A 20260-nucleotide genomic window follows, 5' to 3' on the forward strand; every position below is an offset into this window, starting at 1 on the left:
AAATTGTGAATCACTACATTGTACACTTGAAACATATAATATTGTATCTCAACAATACTTGAATTAAATTAAAAAATTGTCCATTTGATATCACAAGATGCAGTAAATTACCAGGGTCTTAAGTTTTCAACCATTACATAGATTTCCCCCAATCAGTGTAGAAATTATTGTTCCATAAACTCCTCTTGAATTACAACCATGTTCGTTATAGCAGAAGGGAGAGGGCACTCCTTGTTATTGACACTAAAATCATCCTAAAAACCACAATCATGTGATATCCTTACCCTTTTCAATCCATGGCTAAAAATTCCATCCTCACATGTAATATATCTCTTCTTTAGAGTCATTCATCCAACTCAGCTTCAAGAAAAATCCACATAATGATTTAAGCAAATACATACACACAGAGACACATGTTCACACATGCGCACACACACACACGTACATGCGCATGCACATGCACACACACCTGGTTTATTAAAGTGATCCTGACAAAAAAAGTAATTTTCATGCCTTTGAGTATTTCACCAATAAATACCTTCACAGTAATCAAACCTTTGCTACATTCCATTTGCTGCATTATAAATGCATCTATGAAGGGTTTTATATATTCACTGATCTAGTTATGGTTTTTCTTTTTTTAAATGTGTCTAATGATAATAATCTCATATTCCCGATCATCACATAGTCTGTTCTGCTCAGTCTACACAAGAAGGGGAAAACCAAGCATAGTGGTGGTGTAGTAGGGTTCTCCAGAAAAACAGAACCAATGGAAGATAGATCTATCCAGAGAGACTGATACATAGATATACACACATATGAATTGGCTCATGTAGTTGTAGAGACTGAGAATCCCCACAATCTGCCATCTGCAAACTGGAGACCCAGAAGAACCTGTGGTGTTATGTGGTCTATGTTCAAAGGTCCAAAAAACTAGGAGTGCAGATGTCTGAGGGCAAGATGTCCCAGCTGCAGCCAAGAATAGATTCTTCCTTGCTTCACCTATTTTGTTGTTGTTGTTCTATCCAAGCCTTCAAGAGACTCGATGATACCCCTCCACATTAGTGTGGGCCATCTTCTTTATTCAGTTTCCCAATTCAAATGCTAATCTCTTCTGAAAACACCTTCACAGACACACCCAAGAATAATGTTTTACCAGCTCTCTGGGCATTCCTCAGCCCGTCTTGTGGATGCGTTGAGTGACCCATCACAGGTGGTGTTATCAGCTTCATTAACATCACTTCCGATACGGCCTTTTATGTGGCTTGGCACTATGCTCAGCATTTTATTTACCTGACCTCAGTTAGTCCTCTCAACAATGCAATGTGACAAGTGCTATATAGCAATTATCTCCATTCTTTAGATTAGGAAATTGAGGCTTAGAGGAATTCAGTAACTTGTCCAAGATCACAGGGTGAGAAGCAGGGCAGGCATTAAATAGTTGTCTGCCAGATACCAAAAGACCACACCCAAAGCCCTCATCCCCTAATTGCTCTGTCCAACTTAAAAACAGGTTCTTGGTTATGTTAAAGCACCCTATCCATATAAAACACATGTGAAGGTCAGGTGAGAGTAATGTTTGTTGGTTAAGTAAACAACATGACTTGTAGACTTTCTCAAATTGAGAGCTTTCTTTTATTTACTTACTTTTTATACCATATTTTGTCATAGAGTTAAAACTAAGATTTAATACCAAAAAAAAAAAAAAAACTTCATGAAAAGCAGTTGGTCAGAAAACCAACCTGGCAACAACAGAAGATGTGCGAAGCAGAGTGACACTGGCTGCCAGGCACACATGTCACTCACTCCACACCATTTTTCTACCCAGAGCCTAATGGGAAAGCATTAAGTTGACCGCAACTCCACGTTTCTCAGGGTTTGGCAGGCCGTCTCTTCTCAAGGGCTGGCATGACCCCACAAGCAGTCCAAACAGCTGCTCTGGGACCCGGCCACTCAAGGTGTGGGCGTTTCGATTGGTGTGGATGGTGGCAGTCAGCAGACCACAGGGCCAGGTTCCCATCATGGTCCCCTCAGAATCCAGGTAATCAAGGGGACTCTCCCCCATCCCTTCCACATCCCACACTTAGTCCAGAAAGGTTGGGTGGAGAGAGAGAGGCTTCCACGCCAAGCAGAAGAACACGCTGGGGAGGCAAAATTCCCCCGCACTGCGGGGGCGTGCCAGGCTTCCAAGCAGCCCTGGGCTCATCTGCCGCAGCCCTTGGGTGTGGAGCAGGCCTGTCACTCTATGTGTCGGCGTGCATCCCACTGATGTGACTCACTTGGAAACGCTCTCTGCTCTGGGGGTGGGCCTGTGCTTTTCACTCCCTCCCAGGATTTCCTGCGAGTTGAAGGATCACGGGGAACTGCCAGAATGATCATGCGCAGATGGCGGGGAAGGTTACATGTCAGCGAAGACCAAGCACTTTTGGTCTTTTCGGGAGTAGCAAGTCAAAATAAATGCAGCTCTTAACACAGGAGGCTCACTGGGCAAGTCCAAGAGAAAAGCACGTGGGCTTTCGCCTTAGGCAGAAAAGGATCCACAGAGGGAAACAGACGCAAAAGTGTTCCTGCTGGTCCACTAATGATGTTTATTAGCACAGAGACTACTTCAGGTACTTTATATGCTATTTAAAAGCCCTAAAAATTTAAGTTAAGCTGATTCATGATAAATGTATTTTATATTTGACGTTTCAGAATAGTAACTCAAACATTTCAGAAATCTGTTTTTACTTACGCTGTGTTTTGCCTCTACCACGAAGTGAACAGCTCAGATACAGTAACCCTTCCCATATAATTGACTCCTACCTCCAACCTTCCTTCTGAATATTCAGACACACAGCTGTGGGAGTGAAGTGAGAGGCAGGAAAACTGACAGTGAAAAAAATCTCTGTTTCACATAAATTCAGGCACTTTGGGGGTTGGGAGATATGTTTTCCAGAGAGTTAGACACTTTTTCACTCTTAATAGAGAAAGTTGTCATCAGCATTACAGAATTGCAAATACTAAATTTAAATACCAATTTAAATTAAACATGAATGAAGAAAAAAATACAAACACACTCTAATAGGAAAACACTTCAAATTCCTAGAATATCTGCATTGATTTAGAAGGATAGTTATCTAGGTCCTATCTGGATATTGCATTTTCAACCTGCAACAAAAGAATAAATATGAACATTAGACTCATAAAGATCAAAGTCAAATATAGACACTATGACGTTGGAAGAAGCACTTCAGGTGATATTTGGATGAATTGGTTACACACTTGAAGCCATGGGTCTTCATCTAAAATACGAGGAAAATAATATCTAGGATACAGGTAATAGAGCCTACAAGCTTCCACTGGTTTGTAAACCCCATGAGAGCAGGTAATCTGAGGTTTGGGGCATTTCCCACCAGCGGCTATATCTTCAGTACCTGACATTGCCTAGCACTCAGATATTTGTTGAATGAATGAGCAAATGCTGTACACACACAAAAAAAAGAGATCCCATATGTAAAGTATCTACCCCCATTTAATTAATGAATATTAATGCCTTCATTAACTTCCACCTGACTCCATCTACATTCCTACCATACTAATTCAAATGTTTAAAGATAAATTATTTTGACTCAATTCAAATAACAGATTCATGTTCAGATATTCTTATACATTTACACTAAGAATTATCTTTGAGTCTTTTTTATTCCCTTTATTAAGTAAATTAGCAAAGACTATTCATTCATCCTCCAGAATATGTCTCAGGGCCATCCATTTCTCTCTACCTCCACTGCCACTATCTAATCTAAGTTTGATTCCCCAAATGGATTCTTGCAGTAACCTCCTAACTGGTGTCTCCCATCTCACTATGCCCTTGCAAACCTGCCCTGCATCTCTGGTTTCATCTGGTACCATTTCTTCTCTCTTTTCCACGCCCCAGCTGTCCAGACTTCCTTTTTGTTCCTCACATATCAAGCTCTTTCTGCTCTCAGTCCTTCAAATTTGTTATTCCCTCTGCCTAGGAATGCTTTTACTCTGGATCATGCACTTGCATCTGTTCAAACACACTCTCCAGAGACACTTTCCCTGTTGACCACTTTATCGCTACCATGTTTCTTTGTATTTCTCTTATCTTTTTTCTCACTGATTTAACCTAAGCTAAAACTGGATCCACCATTTACTGGCTGTGAAAACTTAGACAAAGGACCTAACCACTCTTAGCCTTAGTATCTTCACCTGTAAGATAATAATAATCTCATAGAGTTGTGAAGAATAAGTGAGATATTATGTTGGAAAAACTCTGAATATTATGTAGAACATTAATATTATTTCTATTTTTTTAATTTTTTTCTTTTTGTTTTAATTTTTTTAATTTAATTTTATTTTTACTATAGTTGATTTTCAGTGTTGTGTCCATTTCTGCTGTATAGCATAGTGACCCAGTCATTCCTCTCTCTCTATATATATATATGTATATATATATTTGTGCACATTTATTTTCTCATATTATCTTCCATTATATTCTATCCCATGTGATTGGATATAGTTCCCTGTGCTGTACAGCTGGACCTCATTGTTTATTCATTCTAAATATAATAGTTTGCTTGTTTTTATTATTACTTTCACTTACAAAAATACAGGTTCCTTGAAGTCAGGGACTGCATCCGTTTTGTTTTTTTGTTGTTCTAGTAGTTCCTAAAACTGTGTTGGCACTAAGTCACTCATCAATAAATGTTTGCTAAATGAATAAATGATACCTAAATAGACTGCATATATTTCAACTAAAGGGCTTCTTGTAAATAAACATGCATGTTTAAATATGCATAGGTTAATTTGCTGCAACAACTACCTGATGTAAGGGGAAAAAAGACAAATTGCTATTTGACAACTGCCCCACCAGTTCTACCACCACTACCCTAGCCAGGCCACTGGGATTATTCTAGTAGCCTCCTAATTGGTCTCCTTTATTCTCCTCTCACTTTTCTATACTCTATTCCCTACACAGAAATCAAAGTCATCCTATTAACATGCATATCAGATCATGTCACTCTTGTGCTTAAAAACCCTCCAAAAGTTTCCTATCACACTTGGTATAAAATCTAAATTCCTTGCCATATCTTAAGGTTTACATGAGCTAGCTGCTGCATGAGTTTCTTCAAACTCAACTTCTATCACTTTGTTTCCTAGTGCCACTACATGCCTGACCTTTTTCCCCATGAGCCTCACTCATTCTGCCCCAGTTTGGAAAGAAATAGAATATTTAAATCATATCAGAAATTAATATAAAATTGGAGTGATCAAAAGGAAAAGACATAGCAAAAACACAGTAAGAGACGTGGAAGTAAGAAAGCAACAAAATGAAACTAAAGAATGAAAAAGTAGTAGAGAGAAAACAGGAGAAATGGAAGACTGAAAAAGGAGATCTAATGTTGACATAGAAGGAGTATCCAAAAAATAAAATAAAAATTTTAACAAAACAAATATTTAAAGGTACAATTTAAGAAAATTTTCTTTAGATATAGATTTGGAGCTCTATATTACAAAGGTACGCTTTGCCTTAACAGAAAAATTTGACCCACAGTGATCAATAACTAGTCTTATAGTAACAAAATTATTAAACACTTTAAAAAAAGATAATTAGACATCCAGGCAAAAATATCAAGTCATTTATAAAGGAAATCGTATTATAATCAGACTTCTTCATAGGAATTATCAATACCAGAAACAATGGAGCAATGCCTCCAGAATACTCCACAAAGAAAAGATAAATCAAGAATTCTATATCCAGCTAAACTGACCCTCAAGAATAAAAATTACAAATGTTTTAAATATGCAAGAATTCATGGAATATTGTTCTCATGGATATTTCTCAGGGAAACACTAGAGGAAAAAAGTTAGTCAGCCAAGATATAACTGGAGAAACTACAGCAAAACTACTATTAGTGATCATTGAATGTATTTAACTATACAGTTACAACTAACACAAACTGCAGTTTATGGTGAAGGAACATAGAGTAACTTGTGTGTGCCTGACAATAAAATAAGAACTCAATTTTTTTTAAGTGATAGGAAAAAAGAAAAGAATATGAGTAGAATAGTAAGCTCTTTCATCTGCAATGGCCAAGAGTCAAATGCTATAACTTATAACTGACATATAAGACTATACAACTCTACAAAAGAGAATATTAAGAAAGTTAATTGACTAAAACTGATGAGAGAAATGAGAAAAGAACAAGAAACAAGTTACCTTTATCATCATAAAAGGAAATTAAAAGTTTCTATTTGAAGACTGAGACCAATGACATTATATAAAGATACAATTATGAAAATACTAAAATAAAAATATAAACCTTAAAAGCCAGCCTTAAAAATTGTTTCACACTGAAAGCAATTAACAGGTGCACACACACACACACACACACACACACACAGACCATGAAGTAATAATTGTTTTTTTTGGCTGCACTCATAGTATATGGAAGTTCCTGGGTCAGGGAGTGAACCTAGCTGCAGCTGCCACCTACATCACAGCTGTGGCAACACGGGCTCCTTAACCCACTGCACCAGGCCAGGGACTGAACCCACACCTCAGCAGTGGCCTGAGCTTGTGCAAAGACAATGCAAAATCCCTAACTTGCTGTGCCATAGTGGAAACTCCATAACAGACTTTTTAAAAAGTTATAAAAGAAAAACATGATAAAAAATAATAACAAAATAAGACCCAACACTTCTGCCAAGTCAATAAATGTAAATTGTCTTGATAATCTAAATAAAGGAAGATTTTTACAGATTAAATCACAAAGTAAAATCCTACTCTGTGCCAAATACAAGAAAAATCTTGTAGATTAAAAAGAAGTCAAAAGTCTACAAGACAAAAATAAATAATATAAAGCAGAATCCATAATCTTAATATCAAACATTTAAATAAGACAAAGAAGAGAACTTAATAATGCCAAAGTATTCAATTCCAAGTAAAGATATTATAATTAAATATATCTATGCAACAAATAACATACCATTAGCATTCATTGAGCAGATATTATAGGAAATATAAAGAGAAATAAGCACAAATATGCTAATCTGGGGGGATTTCAGTTCACCTCCACAATTAAATATATCTATGCAACAAATAACATACCATTAGCATTCATTGAGCAGATATTATAGGAAATATAAAGAGAAATAAGCACAAATATGCTAATCTGGGGGGATTTCAGTTCACCTCCACAGTGCATGATTAATCAGATGGACAAAAAATGATTAAGAATAGAATGACCTAAATAGCATAATTGATATAGCATAAATGATTGATATATTACAAATACCATAACTTGAAAGTAGAGAATAAACGTTTTTTCAAAAAAACGGTCAATAAGAACATTCGGTAAAATCTAAAAATACAACCATGCAGATAGCATTCTTTGCACTAACTAGACATTAATCCCACTATTAATAATGATGCAAATGTTCTAAACAATATATTAGCAAAAGGAGTCCAGGAGCTCAATTAAAAAAATTGTTACCAAATGAGATCATAATGATCCAATGCTGGAAATTCTATTAATGCAAATCCATCAGATTGACAAATCTAAAGAAAAAAAATTATAGAGTCTCTCCAAAGATGCTGAAAAAACGTTGGGCAAAATTCATTAGCCTTTCCTGATGCAACAACCAAGAAAACATTGAAATAGAAATTGCAGAAAGCTATCTTGTGACAATAAAATGCATCTATTTCAATCCAAGGCCTTCATAATGCTTCTGACGTTTATGGAAAAGTCTTCATTGTGTTGGCTAGTGTCCACTAATATCACTACTATGTAACACCGTGCTAGACTTATTAGTCAATACCATTACCCAAGACAAAAATATTATACATGTAAACATATCACTAATTGTAGATGACATGGTAGTATAATTAGAAGAGTCAAGAGATTTTACTTAAAACTGCTACAAACAATGAGAGAATTCAATAATAATGAATTACAAAATCAATGTCTGAAAATCAGTCGTTTTTATACGTTCAACCAGTTAGAAAATTTGATGGAAGAAAAGCGTTCATATGTAACAGCAACAGAAAAGATAAAATATATATACATAATGTCAAAAGGTGAGACACGTTAAACATAAAACTTAAAATGATACTGGAGGCTACAACATAGCCTTTCTACAAATAGAAAGACAATGCTATTGAGTAGGATGGCTCAACATCATAAGTGTGTCAATGCTCCCTAAAGTAATTTGTAAATTTAACATGATCTCAATGAAAGCCCAGCAGTTTTAAGCTATATAAGTTTTTAGCTGGATGCTAAATTTAGTAAGAAAAATAAACGTAGAAGAGGACCACCCATAAAAGACATTGAAACATGTTTAAAAGCATAAATATTTAGAGTAGCATACTGGGCCATTAGCAAAATAGAAATTCCAGATATATCAGGAATTGAGTGTATAAAAAAGATACTATCTCAAGTCACTGGGGAAAAGGGACTCGTCAATAATGGTTTAGGGACTAAGTAAAGTAATATCCATATTTTACCTCATCTGTTAAAATAATTTCCAAAGATAATAAAGATTTTAAATTGTTAAATACAACCATAAAGAGTAAGAAGGAAACTTGAAGTTACTTTATAAGTCATAAATTATTTTATTAGTTAATTGGGACATATGAGAATTTTTTTTTTAATTCTCAGAAAGTCATGAACAAAGTTGAAAAAAGACAAACTGGGAAATATTTGAAACTCATCACAAAGAGTGAGATTCTCTAATATATAAATTAATAAGGCCATTATCTATTGCAAATACAGAAAAATGAAATGGAATTTGCTTTTTAAAAAGTGACACGCTAAATGTAATAAAATCCCTTAAGTAATAAAAAAATAAAAAATTTAAAAAAATTTTTAAAAAGTGATGAGATGATCAACCTCCCCATAAAAGATAAATATAAATTGAACTGACATAGAGTATCATTTTCTACCTCTTAGTTGGCAAAAACCCAAAGTTAGCTAACACACTCTGATGATAGGACTCTGAAGGGAAAAAAAAAAAAAGCATTTTTTCATGCATTGCTGATGGGAGTATAAATTGAACAGTATGCTAATATCTATACAATTTTCAACTGTCTTTACCCTTCACTCTAGCAATTCCACTGTCAAGAAAACCCAGCTATCCACCAGTGATGTGTGGAATGCTGCAGGTACAAAATTAGTCATTGCAACAAAAATTTAGCCTATCAATATTTAACTAGCTAAATAAGTAGTAGCATGCCGATATAATGGAATTATGGGTTGTGTTTAAACATTGAATGTGAAAACTCTCCATGTGCTGATATCAAGTAGTATCCAAGGTATATTAAGTGAAAATAGTGAAATTAAGCAAAAAGTAGGATTTGTTCAGTGAAAAAAGAGCCGAGTTGTGTAGTATGTTATCTTTTGAGTAAAAAGAAGGACAATAATATATCTATGCTTTCTTGTATATGCATAAAGGAATTCTAAATGAATACTCTAGGATAACAATAGCTATTACCCAGAGGGTTGGGCCTAGGGGTAAACTGAAGGAATGAAAGAAGTGAATATAAAAGACACTTTTCACTGTTTAATTGATGTTTTTTTTGAACCACAAGAATGCCTTATATATTCAAAATTAAATTTGAAATATTTAAATTAAAAAGGAGCAATTTGGAGTTCCCGTAGTGGCACAGCAGAAATGAATCCAACTAGGAACCATAGGTTGCAGGTTCGATCCCTGGCCTCTCGCAGTGGGTTAAGGACCCTGCGTTGCCGTGAGCTGTGGTGTACGTCGCAGAAGCAGCTCGGATCTGGTGTTGCTGTGGCCCTGGTGTAGGCCGGCAGCATTAGCTCTGATTAGACCCCTAGCCTGGGAACCTCCATATGCCGTGGGTTCGGCCCTAGAAAAGGCAAAAAGACAAAAAATTTTTAAAAAAATTAAAAAAAGAAAAGGACATAGAAAAGCCAGACTATAAAATTGATGACTTTTCACCCACAAATGCTTTCACCTGGAGTAGGTTGCCAAGTGTGTAGTTTTCTTGCTATTTTTCCTGATGGGTGAAATTCTTATGATCAAAGTACCTTTAATAATAAATGAAGTGCTCACTTAGAACACAGCTACTGACAATAAACTTCAAAGGCAGTGAAATCTATCGCTGTACAAAGATTTCCAGATGGGACATGCTACCTAATTTTTAATTAATCCGTGTATGTATCTAGTATATTAAATGTAAGAAATGATGTTTATCAGTCACTCAAAAATTTTTAAAGGAATTTCACTGGAAATAGTAAGAAATGGTCAATTCCTGCTGCTCTATTCAAGCATTCACAACCATCCCAAATCCAGAAGAGCCACTTCTCTCAAAAAGTCTGCAAGCCCAGGAGTGGGATTGCTGGATCAAATGGTAGTTCTATGTTTAGTTTTATGAGGAGTCTCCATACTGCTTTCCACAGTGGTTACACCAATTTACAATCCCACCAACAGTGTACTAGTGTTCCTTTTTCTCCACACCCTTTCCAGCACTTATTGTTTGTAGACTTTTGGATGATGGCCATTCTGGCTGGTGTAAGGTGGTACCTCAGAGTGGTTTTGATTTGCATCTCTCTAATAATGAGTGACATTGAACATCTTTTCATGTGTTTCTTGGCCATCTCTATGTCTTCTTTGGAGAATTGTCTGTTTAGATCTTCTGCCCATTTTTAGATAGGCTTGGTTGTTTTTTTGGTATGGAGCTGCAGAAGTTGTTTATAAATTTTGGAGATTAATCCCTTGTCAGTCAATTCACTTGCAAAAATTTTCTCCCATTCTATGGGTTGTCTTTTTGTGTTGTTTAGGGTTTCCTTTGCAGTGCAGAAACTTTGAAGTTTGATTCGATCCCATTTGTTTATTTTTCTTTTTATTGTCAATACTCTGATAGGTGGATCTGAGAAGATGTTGCTGTGGTTTATGTCAGAGAGTGTTTGGCCTATGTTTTCCTCTAGGAGTTTGATAGTGTCTTGTCTTATATCTAGGTCTTTAATCCATTTGGAGTTTATTTTTGTATATGGCGTTAGGGAGCGTTCTAATTTCATTCTTTTCCATGTGGCTGTCCAGTTTCTATCCAGAGAAAACCACGACTCACAAAGACACATGTTCATTGCAGCACAATAGCCAAGACATGGAAACAACATAAATGTCCATTGACAGAGGAGTAGATCCAGAAGATGTGGTACATATACACAATGGAATATTACTCAACCATTAAAAAGAATGAAATACCACCCTTTTTTGCAACATGGATGGACCTAGAAACTATCATGCTAAGTGAAGTCAGCCATACAATGAGACACCAACATCAAATGCTTTCACAGACATGTGGAATCTGAAAAAAAGGACAGACTGAACTTCTTTGCAGAACAGATGCTGACTCACAGACATTGAAAACTTATGGTCTCCAGAGGAGACAGTTTTGGGGGTGGGGGGATGTGCCTGGGCTGTGGGATGGAAATCCTGTGAAATCACATTGTTATGATCATTATATAACTACAGATGTGATAAATTCATTTGAGTAATAAAAAAAAGGAAAAAGAAAAAAAAAAAAAGTCTGCAAGCCAATGGAGGCACTTCAGTTCACCATGACCTATACCTCAATCAAAGATTGAAGCCAGCCTTATCCCCTTCTAATAAAAATGAGAAAACATAATCAAATCTCAGCAAAGTGAAAGACTTCAAAAACAAACCAACGCAATCCTGAGAAACAAAAACCAAGCAGGAGGCCTAACTCTCCCAGACTTCAAGAAATACTACAAAGCCACAGTCATCAAAACAGTGTGGTACTGGTATCAAAACAAACAGACAGACCAATGGAACAGAACAGACAACCCAGAAATAAACCCTGACACCTATGGTCAATTAATCTTTGACAAGGGAGGCAAGAACATAAAGGGAAAAAGAAAGTCTCTTCAGCAAGCATTGCTGGGAAACCTGGACAACTGCATGCAAAGCAATGAAACTAGAACACACCCTCACACCATGCACAAAAATAAACTCAAAATGGCTGAAAGACTTAAATATACGACAGGACACCATCAAACTCCTAGAAGAAAACATAGGCAAAACACTCTCTGACATCAACATCATGAATATTTTCTCAGGTCAGTCTCCCAAAGCAATAGAAATTAGAGCAAAAATAAACCCATGGGACCTCATCAAACTGAAAAGCTTTTGCACAACAAAGGAAACCCAAAAGAAAACAAAAAGACAACTTTCAGAATGGGAGAAAATAGTGTCAAATGATGCAACCGACAAGGGCTTAATCTCTAGAATATATAAACAACTTATACAACCCAACAGCAAAAAAGCCAATCAATCAGTGGAAAAATGGGCAAAAGACCTGAATAGACATTTCTCCAAGGAAGATATACAGATGGCCAGAAAACACATGAAAAAATGCTCAACATCGCTGATTATAAGAGAAATGCAAATCAAAACTACCATGAGATACCACCTCACACCAGTCAGAATAGCCATCATTAATAAATCCACAAATAACAAGTGCTGGAGGGGGTGTGGAGAAAAGGGAACCCTCCTGCACTGTTGGTGGGAATGTAAACTGGTACAGCCACTATGGAGAACAGTTTGGAGATACCTTAGAAATCTATACATAGAACTTCCATATGACCCCGCAATCCCACTCTTGGGCATCTATCCGGACAAAACTCTACTTAAAAGAGACACGTGCACCCGCATGTTCATTGCAGCACTATTCACAATAGCCAGAACATGGAAACAACCCAAATGTCCATCGACAGATGATTGGATTCGGAAGAATTGGTATACATACACAATGGAATACTACTCAGCCATAAAAAAGAATGACATAATGCCATTTGTAGCAACATGGATGGAACTAGAGACTCTCATACTGAGTGAAATGAGCCAGAAAGACAAAGACAAATACCATACGATATCACTTATAACTGGAATCTAATATCCAGCACAAATGAACATCTCCTCAGAAAAGAAAATCATGGGCTTGGAGAAAAGACTTGTGGCTGCCTGATGGGAGGGGGAGGGAGTGGGAGGGATCGGGAGCTTGGGCTTATCAGACACAACTTAGAACAGATTTACGAGGAGATCCTGCTGAATAGCATTGAGAACTTTGTCTAGATACTCATGTTGCAACAGAACAAAGGGTGGCGAAAAAAATGTAATTGTAATGTATACATGTAAGGATAACTTGATCCCCTTGCTGTACAGTGGGAAAATTTAAAAAAATTAAAAACTTTAAAAAAAAAACAACAAACTCATAGGAAACAAGATCAGATTTGTAGTTACCAGAGACAGGGAGTAGAGCGAGGAGGAATTAAATAAAGGCAGTCAAAAAGTACAAACTTGCAGTTAGGAGATCAATAATTACTGGAGACGTAGTGTCTAATATGATAGCACAATTCACCCTGCACTACTTTATACATGAAAGTTATTATGAGAGTAAATCCTAAGATATCACGAGAAAAATTATTTCTGTTTCTTCAGTTTTGATGATGGATCTATACAAGATGATGGATGTTCACTAGACTTACCGTGATAATCATTCATGATGTATGGAATTCAAAGCATTATGCATCACACCTTAAACTTATGCAGTGCTGCATGTCAGTTATGTCTCAGTAAAACTGGAAGAAAAAATAAAAGTTAAAAAATAGAATAACCCAAAAAAGAGACTTCTATTTTTATCATTATTATAGCTGTGCTTTCGTTTCAGAATTAATATTCAACAAGATAAAATAAAAATAATTCTATGGGAAAGATGAGGAGGGCTATGAAGTTTCGACCATAAGCATTCAAGTATATAACAATTGCAATCTAAGTATTGTGCTTAGCCAAATAACGCCTGTTAGTGTTTCAAAAACTACCTGAAAACTTAGTTTTCTGCAACTTAGCTTTCAGAATAGTATCGAGGGACTAAGTAGTCCACGGCCATAGTGGGCACCATTTGCAAAGGGATTAGTAACATATACAGTCACTTTTGATTCAGCTTAAATTTCAGTCTGAACTTGAGCAATGTCATGATGACACAACACATTCATAACAAGAAAGGCGTTTCCTGTTCTTTTTATGAAACTTTGTAATCTTGGTTTCTGGGACTCCTTGTTTTGGGGGGAAAAAATCACTTCCCAATAATTTCTTGGTTGAAGAATAATTGCAAAATAAACATGCTTTACATAAAGATATATAATGATCAGTTTTTGTTTTTAGTTAAGCTTAATATCTCACTACACATTATTTTATAAGACACACAGGCAAGGGCGGGTAAAACACTGCTGCTGGCTGGGTGCTTCTGAGAGGTGTTCAGTATTACGAAGACCACACAAACCACATGATTGTGACAATTACTATGGCAACTAACAAAAATTTTCAAATTGAAATACCCATGGTCCAGGTTGCCCACACAGTTCTCTTAGATCCAGCACCCAACTCCCTTTCAACAGACAGCGTGCAAATTTGGAAGCCCCTGTCATCTTGTAACCACAGTGAAAAAACTGCCTACATTAACGCTGCCACTTTGTTTTAAGTTGACTGTTCCATACATCAGGGAGCATCTCTTCAGCACTCCATTCAAAAACAAAGACCAAAAAGTGGGCTGCCCATCTAGAAAGAAAAACCTACAAGTAGAGCCTGAAGCAAACATGGTACTAAATTAGCAATATCATCCATGTGTTTTCTCCTCGGTGTACTCAATGCCATGAAAATAAGTTCACTAAAAATAAATTCCATGATATAGAGTATCTTTTTCTTCTCCCGAATCAGATAGCCTTTTTTTTTTTTTTTTTTGTCTTTTTGCTATTTCTTTGGGCCGCTCCCACGGCATATGGAGGTTCCCAGGCTAGGGGTCTAATTGGAGCTGTAGCCGCCCGCCTACGCCAGAGCCACAGCAACGCGGGATCTGAGCCGCGTCTGCAACCCACACCACAGCTCACGGCAACGCTGTATCGTTAACCCACTGAGCAAGGGCAGGGACTGAACCCGCAACCTCATGGTTCCTAGTTGGATTCGTTAACCACTGCGCCACGACGGGAACTCCCCTTTTTTTTTTCTTTGCCACACCTGCAGCATGCAGAATTTCCTGGGATCAAACCACACCACAGCAGTGACAATACTGGATCCTTAACCCACTGAACCACAAGGGAACTCTGGATCATCACTTTAATCTGTCTGATTTAATGATCTAAAACCAAGTCCCTCCTATCAGAGAGGGCCTTTCCTTAAATAAATATTACACAGGAAAACTGATGTGTAATAAACATTGTAAATGGTTTGGTCAGAATGTTCTGTTTTGTTTTCAGAGACAACCCAATTTCATTAATCTTTTGGCTCATTATCGTGAGCTGATGAGGAAAGAAGTCATTGGACAGAATTCTGTTGTGTTCAGCAAACGTCACTATGTGATTTTTCTCTTCCTGCTTCTACTTCAGAAGAAACAGGAACTTTTAGTGTAAAAAAGGCAGAGGAAGTGATCTGCATCTTAGCAGGACGGGCACACAAGAATGGCAAACGGAGGCCCTTTTTGTTAGCACATATGAAACTGGGGCATATGAATCCATTAATGAGTCGGAAATGTTCCTATCAGCAGCAAAGGTCTCAGCAGCAGCAGCAGCAGCAGAGTTAGCAGCCCAGCACTTGCTAAGTGCATATAGATACCACGCATTGTTAAAAGTGTCTTACAAGGATGGACTCATTTAATCCTCTCTGTCAGTGTACCACTCCTGCTCAGCAAGTCTCATAAGGTGTAGAGTGGAGCCACTATTTAAACCCAGGCAATCTGTTTTCAGAGTTCGCGACTTGAAGAGTGCATAGGTGTCTGAAAAAAACTGTAATATTTTCCCTTGGTCTCTGTTGCCTTTCAAAGTCTGCACACACAAACAAAAACCATAATTTACGATGGTGATGTAGGGACTGTTATTTAATGAGAAGGTATATCTACAGTTAGAAAATGTCACCTAGGAGTTCCCATCGTGGCGCAGCGGAAACAAATTCGACTAGAAACCCTGAGTTGCATGTTTGATCCCTGGCCTTGCTCAGTGGGTTGATGATCTGGCATTGCCATGAGCTGTGGTGTAGGTCGCAGACATGGCTCGGGTCTGGCATTGCTGTGGCTCTGGTGTAGGCTGGCAGCTATAGCTCCGACTAGACCCCTAGCCTGGGAACCTTCATATGCCGCCGGTGCAGCCCTAAAAAGACAAAAGACAAAAAGAAAAAAAAAAAGTGTCACCTGGGTATGGTTCTGACTGGGGGATCAGAAGAGCTAGGTTCCCACAACCAGCCTATGGCAGAATACCTTAGTGTCCAGAGCAGCATTTTAAAAGGTAAATAAGCCCGAAGTTAGTAAAATGGAAACAAATGGAGGCAAAATGCAATCACCTCTTGATTTTTTTGTGATTTATAACTAGGACATACAGGTCATTCAAATAGCTCACATTAGTCAGTAAGTTCAACTTTCGGCTCCTGAACTCATTATGCAGTCATATTCTATGACGGTTGTGATAAGTTAGCACCAATTTAGTAGCATCAAACAACATAAATTAAGTCTCATATAGTTAGTATGTCAGCGGTCAAGTATGGGCCTCACCAACCTCCAGTGCAGGTGTCTACAGGCTGCATTTCCTTCTAAGATATTGAGGAGAATGCTTCTCACTCTTTTGGGTTATTTGTAGAATTTACTTCTTGGGGATGGAAGGAAGACTTACGTCTCATCGTCTTTTCTTTTCTCTTCTTTTTCTTTAAGTTAAACCTGTGCCCGTGTAGCTGCAGTGGGGCCAGGCCCTCGGTGAGCTCCTTGCAGCTGCGGCTTCCTGCCAGTGCAGCCCATGCCTGTCCGCAGCCCCAGCCTCTCTGCACCCAGCCACGCCATCTTCCCAGCAAAGCCTCGTCGTCTTGCTTCCTGTACCCTGAGGCCCATTCCCAGCTTCTAGAGGCTGCCACATTCCCTGGCTCCCAGTCCATTCCTTCCATCTTCAAAGCCAGCCATGTGAAGTCCTTCAAATCTCTCCTCCTTCCTCTTCTTTCTCATTTCTCTGACCCAAAGGGGAAAGTTACTTCCCTTTTCAGGACTCATGTGATTAGACTGTGCCTGTGCACTTAACTGAGGATAATTTCCTAACCTCAAGGTCTGTGATTATACCTGCAAAGCTCCTTTGCCTTTTAAGCTAAAATATTTGCAGTCCTACCTATTTCCACATGTTCATATTTCCAGGTCCAGAGATAAAGCCAGGAACATCTTGGGACGGGGGAGGGGAGCATTTTTCCTGCAACTAAACCTATGAATAGGAAGCACAGTAGAAGGTGTTGCTTGTTCTTTTTCTCTTTAACAGATTTATTGAGGTATAATTGATGTGCACTGAATTGCACATATTTAAAATTTACATTTTGAGAGTTCCCATCATGGCTCAGCAGAAACGAATCTCACTAGATCTATTAGGACACAGGTTCGATCCCTGACCTTGCTCAGTGGGTTAAGGATCCAGCATTGCCGTGAGCTGTGGTGTAGGTCTCAGACTCGACTCGGATCTGGCATTGCTGTGGCTGTGGCATAGGCCAGCAGCTATCGCTCAGATTAGACCCCTCTCCTGGGAACCTCCATATGCCACGGGTGTGGCCCTAAAAAGTCAATAATAATAAAAATAAAATGTACATTTTTTAAGTTTGGACATACGTATACAGTATACACCCATAAATCTATCACCACAATCAATATAATGAGTCTATCCATTATCCCTAAAAATTTCCTTGTATCCCTTTGTAATCTGTCCCTTCCTCACTCATCTCATTCCCAGGCAACCATTGGTCTGTCTTCTTTCATTGTAGATGAAGGTACATTTTCTAGAATTTTATATAAATGGAATTATATAGAATGTACTTTGCGGAGTAGGGGGAGTCTGCCTCTTTTCACTCAGCATAATTATTTTAAGATTCATCCGTGTTGTGGCATGAAGCAGCAGTACTGCATGACTGAGTCACTCCACTCCTGTCCATTACTTTTATTGTTTTTGCCTGGACAGGATGTCAAGAAGAGAAAAGAGACCAAGAATAACCAAAGCTTCCCCTACCACCAATCCAGCTCAGATACAAACCCCAGGACAACTTAGACATATGAAATCTTTGACATTCAGATAATATTCTGTTCTATCCATTATTTTACTACCCCCAAAAGGTGGCTTAAAACAGTATCACTTTTCGGGACATCAGTGATTTAAGCTGGTGTTTGCTGGGCCATTCTACTACAATTGACTAGATTCACTCTGCAGCTAAAGTCAGTGCATAGATGGGCCAAGGGCTGATTCATTGTCTTGCTCAATGTTGGGAGGCTGGGTGCTGGCTGTCAGTGGATGCTGGCTGCCAGAGGGCAATGAAGATGCCTGGCCACATGTCTCCAGCAAATTAGTCCAGGTTTATATTTACCTGGTGGCAGCCATGGGGTTCTCAAGAGCAGCAAGAGAGGCAAGCCCCAATGCTCAAGGAATTTTCAAGCTTCCCTTTGCATCACATTTGCTAATGTCCTATTGGTCATAGTAAGTCACATGACTAAGCACAGATTAAGAGGTAAAGCAAGAGACTCCTCCTCTTGATGGGAGTAACTCTGAGGAAACACTGCAGAGTGGCAGGCATTAGGGAGGGAAGACTTCGTAACCCTGTTTCGGCAGCCTACCTCCTCTACCCCTCTTCTTCCTTCATTACCTCCACCTCCTCACTCCCCAGTCATGCCTCAAGCCATGCCTCAAGTTCAGTTTCCTTACCCATCACTCAGCAGAATCTATTCTTTCCTAAGTTACCAATGCCCTTCTTGTTTCTGGCTAAATCCAGGGAACCCATTTCACTCATCTCATTTGGCTTCTTGCCATCGTCTGATAACGCTCTTCCCCCTTAGCCTCGATAACACTATACTTTTCCTTACCTATTTCTTCACAGTCTTCTTTATGGAAAAAGTATGTAGCATGATGCCAATCATAAAATAACCATTTTAAATGGTTTGTTGGATGAATGATTAAGTGCATGAATGAGTAAACAAATATGATAGGATTAAGTCCGCCTTATCTACCAGTTAAATGTTGGAGTTCGCCAAGCTTCACTTACTACCTGTTCACTGATGATTTCCATTCTTCTGTTTCCAGCCCAAAGCTCTTTCCTGTACTTCAGGCACATATGTCAACCTCAGACTCGACGTTCTTCCCACTGACACACTCCAAACTCAATGAGTCCGAGTCTGATCTCATTAACCTCACCCCTAGACATCCTTTTCTTCCAAATTCTTCCACAATCTGCCCAAACACCCAGACCAAAAATCTGAGTGTCATCCTTGGCTCCATCCTATTGATCACTAAGTCCTGTTGCTTCTTCCTTTTGAAATATGGCCCCTTATCTCCAGCCACATTGTTTCCACTACTTTCGTTTAGGTCCTCATTAGCCCTTGGATGCCTACAACTACCACCTGACTCAGTGTTTGCAAAATCTCTCTGAAGACAGGAATCATCTGAAGACAGGAAGCATATGTTTTCATGCTCATTAAAAACATAGATTACCAAACCTGCCCCAAGTGTTTTGAGTCATAACCTCCCAGAAAGGAGCCTGGAAATATGTATATTTATTTATTTTGTTGGTCACACCCATGGCATGTGGACGTTCTCGGCCAGGGATCACACCCGCTCCCCCGCAGTGACCCAAGCTACTGCAGTGACAATGCCAGATCCTTAACCTGCTGCGCCCGGAAATATGTATGTTTAAAAAGCACCTCCAATGATTCTTGCTATCACGAAATTTGAGAAAACACTCTTTTGCCTCCAAAACTTCGGAGTTGCCACTCACCCTCCAATCCACTCTCCACAACGTCGCCAGAACGACCTGTTTAAAGCACAAATCTAATCTTATCACTTCTTTGCTGAAGATGCTTCCATGGTTCTTCATGGTGTCTGAGGATAATATCCATGTTCTTTAACACAGGCTTCATTTCTCTCTGGACTTAGCTTTTAACTCTTTTCGCTGTGGACCCTCCACTCTGTTTCCAACCCTTTCCTGTATGCAGCATGCATGCCACTGCAGCAAATATACCTGCTAGCCTGGACCTTGATTCCTCACACATTTACCTAACGCTTCAGCAGACAGGCCCTGTTCTGAGTGCTCTGCAAACATGAACTCACATGTTCATCCTTACCACCCTGGGATGGGTAAGTCGATGGTAGATACCATTGTTATCCCCACTCAAGGAGAGAAGTAAGGGCCATTTGCCTGCAGTCACGCCTGGTTTCCA

General features: G+C 38.5%; 1 long non-coding RNA gene across 7 annotated transcripts in view; it reads right to left on the reverse strand.

The window, feature by feature from the left end:
* Window positions 1-17061, reverse strand: part of LOC106507542 — a 66798-nt gene extending 49737 nt beyond the window's left edge. For 6 of the 7 annotated variants that reach the window (XR_002344266.1, XR_001303590.2, XR_002344269.1 and 3 more), the window contains exons 1-2: window positions 16593-17061; window positions 13542-13634 (exon numbers count right to left, since the gene is read on the reverse strand). This is a non-coding gene — a long non-coding RNA (uncharacterized LOC106507542). The remainder of the gene's footprint in view (window positions 1-13541; window positions 13635-16592) is intronic. The other variant, XR_002344267.1, reaches the window with a different exon arrangement.

Source organism: Sus scrofa, chromosome 5 (genome assembly GCF_000003025.6).
Source record: "Sus scrofa isolate TJ Tabasco breed Duroc chromosome 5, Sscrofa11.1, whole genome shotgun sequence".
NCBI classification, from domain to species: domain Eukaryota; kingdom Metazoa; phylum Chordata; class Mammalia; order Artiodactyla; family Suidae; genus Sus; species Sus scrofa.